Source organism: Lutra lutra, chromosome 13 (assembly GCF_902655055.1).
Source record: "Lutra lutra chromosome 13, mLutLut1.2, whole genome shotgun sequence".
Lineage (NCBI taxonomy): Eukaryota > Metazoa > Chordata > Mammalia > Carnivora > Mustelidae > Lutra > Lutra lutra.
This window is the reverse complement of record NC_062290.1, coordinates 23,994,908-24,002,709: the sequence shown is the minus strand read 5'-3', so window position 1 is coordinate 24,002,709 and position 7,802 is coordinate 23,994,908.

The following is a 7,802-nucleotide window of genomic DNA, read 5'->3' as shown; positions in this document are numbered from 1 at the left end:
ATGACACCACCATCCCCCCCCCCGGCCCCCCAATCATTTAAATCACAATGCTCCTAGTAACAAAGTCACTGACTGGTAAAATTTCTCCTTTCTTTCCCTCTACCTCTAAATCAAAACCATGCCATATTATGGGCTGTTTTGTATTCTGGCCATGAGTTGTATTTTTTTTTCCTGGGCATTTCCTACTGCCTTTTTTTTTTTTTTTTTTTTAATAGTTGAAAGAATTATATCCCTTCATTGTGTGTCAAATGTTTTGGAGATTCTCATTCTCTTTCACTTAATATACATCCGTACCTCTTGAAGATATTTTACTTGGATCACTAACCCATGTTCTAATTTGGACTTTTATAAGCTTACTACTCAACTAGTCTTTTAGAATTTTATTTTATTGGATTTGTAATGTCAAAAAATTCCCTCCATTGGGTGTTGGGGTATATCCACAAGTAATTTCCTCAGATATGGTAAATAAGAAATAAAGTTCTTGAGTTCTTGCCTATTTAGAATGATTTTGTTTTGCTCAGAATGTGATTTGATGTGGGTTAGGGTTTTTTGTTTGTTTTATTTATTTTTTGTTTATTTATTTATTTATTTATTTATTTATTTATTTTCAGCATAACAGTATTCATTGTTTTTGTACCACACCCAGTGCTCCATGCAGTCCGTGCCCTCTCTAATACCCACCACCTGGTTCCCCCAACCTCCCACACCCCCACCTCTTCAAACCCTTCAGATTGTTTTTCAGAGTCCATAGTCTCTCATTGTTCACCTCCCCTTCCAATTTCCCTCAACTGCCTTCTCCTAACTCCCCATGTCCTCCATGCTATTTGTTAGGCTCCACAAATAAGTGAAACCATATGATAATTGACTCTCTCTGCTTGACTTATTTCACTCAGCATAATCTCTTCCAGTCCCGTCCATGTTGCTACAAAAGTTGGGTATTCATCCTTTCTGATGAAGGCATAATACTCCATAGTGTATATGGACCACATCTTCCTTATCCATTCATCCGTTGAAGAGCATCTTGGTTCTTTCCACAGTTTGGCGACCGTGGCCATTGCTGCTATAAACATTGGGGTACAGATGGCCCATCTTTTCACTACATCTGTATCTTTGGGGTAAATACCCAGTAGTGCAATTGCAGGGTCATAGGGAAGCTCTATTTTTAACTTCTTGAGGAATCTCCACACTGTTCTCCAAAGAGGCTGCACCAACTTACATTCCCACCAACAGTATAAGAGGGTTCCCCTTTCTCCACATCCTCTCCAACACACGTTGTTTCCTGTCTTGCTAATTTTGGCCATTCTAACTGGTGTCAGATGGTATCTCAATGTGGTTTTAATTTGAATCTCCCTGATGGCTAGTGATGATGAACATTTTTTCATGTGTCTGGTAGCCATTTGTATGTCTTCATTGGAGAAGTGTCTGTTCATATCTTCTGCCCATTTTTTGACATGATTATCTGTTTTGTGTGTGTTGAGTTTGAGGAGTTCTTTATAGATCCTGGATAACAATCTTTTGTCTGTACTGTCATTTGCAAATATCTTCTCCCATTCTGTGGGTTGCGTCTTTGTTTTCTTGACTGTTTCCTTTGCTGTGCAGAAGCTTTTGATCTTGATGAAGTCCCAAAAGTTTATTTTGGCTTTTGTTTCCTTTGCCTTTGGAGACATATCTTGAAAGAAGTTGCTGTGGCTGATATCGAAGAGATTACTGCCTATGCTCTCCTCTAGGATTCTGATGGATTCCTGTCTCACATTGAGGTCTTTTATCCATTTTGAGTTTATCTTTGTGTACGGCGTAAGAGAATGGTCAAGTTTCATTCTTCTACATATAGCTACCCAGTTTTCCCAGCACCATGTATTGAAGAGACTGTCTTTTTTCCACTGTATATTTTTTCCTGTTTTGTCGAAGATTAACTGACCATAGAGTTGAGGGTCCATATCTGGGCTCTCTACTCTGTTCCACTGGTCTATGTGTCTGTTTTTATGCCAGTACCATGCTGTCTTGGTGATCACAGCTTTGTAGTAAAGCTTGAAATCAGGTAACGTGATGCCCCCAGTTTTATTTTTGTTTTTCTAAGCAGTATTGGTTACTGATTTCTTTTATTGCAAAGATTCCTTGTTCTCCATAGCTTTGGGGTTTTGTTGTTGTTGTTTTGCTTTCTTATTTCTTTAATACTTTCCTCTTCTCTTCTACATTCTCCCTGCTTTCCCCCTCTCTGGATATCCTATTAGATAAAGGTCTGAACTTCTGGGCTGATCTTCCATATCTTTTATTATTCACCTAGTATTTTCTTTGTCTTTTTTTTGCTTTATATTCTGAAATCTTCCAAATTTTCTATTAAGTTTGTTATTATGGCTATCATATTTTCAGTTTCCAAGAGTATTTTGTCTTCTCTGATCATTTGTTTGCAACCTATTCTTTTATGGGTGGCATCCCATTTTGACTCGGAGAATCCCAATCACATTTTTTCAAAAAATATTTTATTAATTGAAATGTTTACTGAGATCTTTGGGATTCACATGCAATCATAAAAATAATATTCACAGATCCCAACTATACCTTCATTTCCCCTAAAAACATTGTGAAACTATAGTATAATATCACAACCAGGATAATGATAATCCACTAATCATATTCAGATTTCCCCAGCTTTATTGAACTCATTTGTGTGTGTATGTTTAGTTCTATATGATTTTATCACATGTACAGGTTTGTGCATCTGTTAGCACAGTCAAGGTATTGACTCATTATCACCACAAGGATCCCTCTAGTTTCCTTTTTACCCTCCACTTCCTTTCCTACTCCCTTCGTCTACTAGATAACCACTAATCTCTTCTCCCATTTCCACAATTTTGTCATTTTAAAATGCTATATAAATTAGATCATGTAACTTTTTCCTTTTTTCACTTTGCATAAATTACCTAGAAATTCATCTAAGCGGTATGTATTTTTATTGATCTCTCGTTAATTTTTTTTAAAGATTTTATTTATTTACTTGACAGAGATCACAAGTAGGCAGAGAGGCCAGGCAGAGAGAGAAGGGGAAGCAGGTTCCCTGCTGAGCAGAGAGCCTGATGTGGGATTCGATCCCAGACCCTGAGATCATGACCTGAGCCAAAGGCAGAGGCTTAATCCACTGAGCCACCCAGGCACCCCCTCTCCTTCATTTTTGAGTAGTATCCCATGATACGTATGTAACACAGTTTAACCATTCTCCAGCTGAAAGACATTTGGGCTACTTCCAGCTGGGGGCTACTGTGAATAAAGCTGCCATGAAACACTCATGTATAGGTTTTGTATAAATATACCTTTTTATTCCTATGGGAAAAATACCTAAGTGCAATCACTGGGTCATATGGTAGTTGCATTTTTAGTTTCATGAGAAACTGTTGAACTCTTTTGCAAAGTGGCTGTGCCATTGAACATTTCTACCAGTAATGTATGAGTATGCTGGTTTCTCTGTATCTTCACCAGCATTCTGTATTCACTTTTTTCTTTCTTTAGCTGGTCTGATAGTTGTATACTCATATCTCATAATTTTTAAATTTGCATTTCCTCAATGACTAATGATGAATATCATTTCATGTGCTTATTTGCTATCTGTATATCCTAGTGAAATATCATGACATATCTTTGACCCATTTTCTAATTGGGTTCTTTGGTGTTTTTCCTGCTGAGTTTTGAGAGTATTTTATATGTTGTAGATATTAGTTCTTTATTGGATATGTGGTTTGTGAAAATTTCTCCCAGTCTGTAGCTGGCTTTGTCAGCCTCTTTAAATGGATGTTTACAGGACAAAAGTTTTAAATTTTGATGAGGTTCAATTTATCAACTTTTCCTTTTCCCTCCCATTGTTTTTCTTATTTACTGATTTATTTATATTTATTAACATATAATGGATTATTTGCTTCAGGGGTACAGGTCTGTGAAGCATCAGGCTTACACATTTCATAGCATTCACCATATCATATACCCTCCCCAATGTCCATAACCCAGCCATCCTATCCCTCCCTGCTCACTCCCCAGCAACCTCAGTTTGTTTCATGAGATTAAGAGTCTCTTATGATTTGTCTCCCTCCCTGATCCCACCTTGTTTAATTTTTCACTCCATACCTCCCCCAAACCCCTGCCCGGCCTCTCAAATTCCTCATATCAGAGAGATCATATGATAATTGTCTTTCTCTGATTGACTTATTTCGCTTAGCATACTGCCCTCTAGTTCCATCCACATCCTTGCAAATGAAAAGATTTCAGGGTTTTTTGATGGCTGGATAGTATTCTAGTGTGTGTGTGTGTGTGTGTGACTCACATCTTCTTTATCCATTCATCTGTTGATGGACATCTAGGTTCTTTCCACAGTTTGGCTGTTGAGAAAATTCCTGCTATAAATATTCAGATGCATGTGCCCCTTCGGATCACTACATTTGTATCTTTACAGTAAATACCCAGTAGTGCGATTGCTAGGTCAGAGGATAGCTCTATTTTCAATTTTTTGAGGAACCTCCCTGCTGTTTTCCAAGTGGCTGCACCAGCTTGCATTCCCACCAACAGTGTAAGAGGGTTCCTCTTTCTCCACATCCTTGTCAACATCTGGCATTTCCTGACTTGTTAATTTTAGCCATTCTGATTGGTGTGAGGTGGTCTTTCATTGTGGTTTTGATTTGTATTTCCCTAATGCCCAGTGATGTGGAGCACTTTTTCATGTGTCTGTTGGTCATCTGGATGTCTTCTCCGCAGAAATGACCATTCATGTCTTCTGCCCATTTCTTGATTAGATTATTTGTTCTTTGGGTGTTGCGTTTGCTAAGTTCTATATAGATTTTGGATACTAGCCCTTTATCTGATATGTCATTTGCAAATATCTTCTCCCATTCTGTCGGTTGTCATTGGTTTTGTTGACTGTTTCCTTTGCTATGCAAAAGCATTTGATCTTGAGGAAGTCCCAATAGTTCATTTTGCCCTTCCTTCCCTTGCCTTTGGAGATATTTCTAGGAAGAAGTTGCTGTGGCTGAGGTCAAAGAGGTTGCTGCCTGTGTTCTCCTCAAGGATTTGGGTGGATTCCTGTCTCACATTGAGGTCTTTCATCCATTTTGAGTCTATTTTTGTGTGTGGTGTAAGGAAATGGTCCAGTTTCATTCTCTTACATGTGGCTGTCCAATTTGACCAACATCATTTGTTGAAGAGACTGTCTTTTTTCCATTGGACATTCTTTCCAGCTTTGTTGAAGATCAGTTGACTATAGAGTTGAGGGTCCATTTCTGCACTCTCTATTCTGTTCCATTAATCTATGTATCTGTTTTTATGTCAGTACCATACTGTCTTAATGATGACAGCTTTGTAATAGAGCTTGATGTCTGGAATTGTGATGCCGCCAACTCTGGTTTTCTTTTTCAACATTTCTCTGGCTATTCAGGGTCTTTTCTGGTTCCATATAAATTTTAGGATTGTATGTTCCATTTCTTTGAAAAAAGTTATGATATTTTGATAAGGATTGCATTAAATGTATAGAATGCTTAGGTAGCATAGACATTTTCACAATATTTGTTCTTCCAATCCATGAGCATGGAACGTTTCTCCATTTTTTTTTTTTTTTTTGTTATTTCCTCAATTTCTTTCATGAGTACTTTACAGTTTTCTGAGTACAGGTTCTTTTCCTCTTTGGTTAGGTTTATTCTTAGGTATCTTATGTTTTGGGGAGCAATTGTAAATGGGATCAACTCCTTAATTTATCTTTCTTTTGTCCTGCTGTTGGTATATAGAAATGCAACTGATTTCTGTGCATTGATTTTATATCCTGACACTTTATTGAATTCCTATATGAGTTCTAGCAGTTTTGGAGTGGATTCTTTTGGGTTTTCCACATAAAGCATTATATCACCTGCAAAGAGTGAGAGTTTGACTCCTTTTTTGCTGATTCAGATGCCTTTTATTTCTTTTTGTTGTCTGACTGCTAAAGCTAGGATTTCTAATACTATGTAGAATAGCTTTTTATCTCTCTTTCTATTTTCAATGATAGCCTAGCTGGATATAGTATTCTTGGCTGCATATTTTTCTCGTTTAGTGCTCTGAATATATCACACCAGTCCTTTCTGGCCTGCTAGTTCTCTGTGGATGGGTCTGCTGCCAGTCTTTTGATTTTGAGGGGAGCTCTCTTTGCCTCCTGGATTTTGATGCTCATACCCTTTGCCAAATTAGGGAAATTCTCTGTTATAATTTGCTCCAACATACCTTCTGCCCCTCTTTCTCTTTCTTCTTCTTCTAGGCTCCCAATTATTCTAATATTGTTTTGTGTTATGGTATCACTTATCTCTCAAATTCTCCCCTTGAAGCCCAGTAGTTGTCGATCTCTTTTTCCCTGCTGCTTTATTCTCCATCATTTGTTCTATATCACTAATTCACTCTTATTGCCTCATTTATCCTAGCAGTAAGAGCCTCCATTTTTTTATTACACCTCATCAATAGCTTTTTTTTTTTTTATTCAACTTGGTTAGAGTTTAGTTCCTTTATTTCTCCAGAAAGGGATTCTCTAGTATCATCCATGCTTTTTTCGAGCCCAGCTAGCACCCTGATAATCGTCATTCTGAACTTTAGTTCTGACATCATACTAATGTCCACATTGACTAGATCCCTAGCTGTCAGTAATGCCTCTTCTTTTTTTTGAGGTAAGTTTTTCCACCTTGTCATTTTATCCAGGTAAGAATAGATGAATGAGAGAAAATACTAAAGGGTGTCAATGACCCCAATAAAATATATACTAACCAAATCGGTAGAGACCCAAACCCAGGTGGCAAAGAAAGGAAGGGGAAATAAATAAATAAATAAATAAATAAATAAATAAATAAATAAGACTGGTGAATAGAACAGGGCCACACACCTGATTTGGGGTGTATTTTAGTCTGTTAGAAGAAACTGCATCCCAAACATTAAAGAAAGAAAAAACATATATGTCACACAAAAAAATAAGGGTAAACATGACAAAGTGATGGAATATGACTGTAAAGATGAAAATTTTAAAAGATTCTAAAAAAGGAATTGATGATAAGTTGGTTGAAAAAAGGAAAAAAAAAAAAACAGGGAAAGAATGTCATCATGCTGGAGACTAGAACAAAGCCATGCACTAGATTTAGGGTATATTTTGATCTCAGAAGAAACTGTATTCCAAACTTTTTTTTTTTAAGATTTTATTTATTTATTTGAAAGAGAGACAATGAGAGAGAGCATGAGCGAGGAGAAGGTCAGAGAGAGAAGCAGACTCCCCGTGGAGCTGGGAGCCCGATGTGGGACTCGATCCCGAGACTCCGGGATCATGACCTGAGCCGAAGGCAGTCGTCCAACCAACTGAGCCACCCAGGCATCCCTGTATTCCAAAAATTTAAAGAAAAAATTGTATGTATACAAAAATAAGGTTAAATACAATTAAGGGATAGAATATGACTATAACAATAAAAATTTTAAAAGATTTTCAAAAAGGTATTGATAAGATAAAATAGTTAAAACATTAAAATAGGAAAGTGGAAAAAATTTTAAAATTAGAATAAGAAAAAATAAAATTAAAAAAAATTTAACTTTGAAAGACTAAAGAATCATGGCGGGGGGAGCCATGAATTCTATGTGCTGTATTCCTGTAGCTCTGAAGTTTTGCAGTTCTCATTGATCAGTGAACTTGCTCTTGGCTGAATGTTGCTGTTGACCTTCTGGGGGAGGGGTATGTTGCAATGATTCTCAAATGTCTTTATCTGAGGCAGAATTACACTGCCCTTGCTAGGGGCCAGGCTAAGTAATCTGCTCAGGTTTACTCTCCG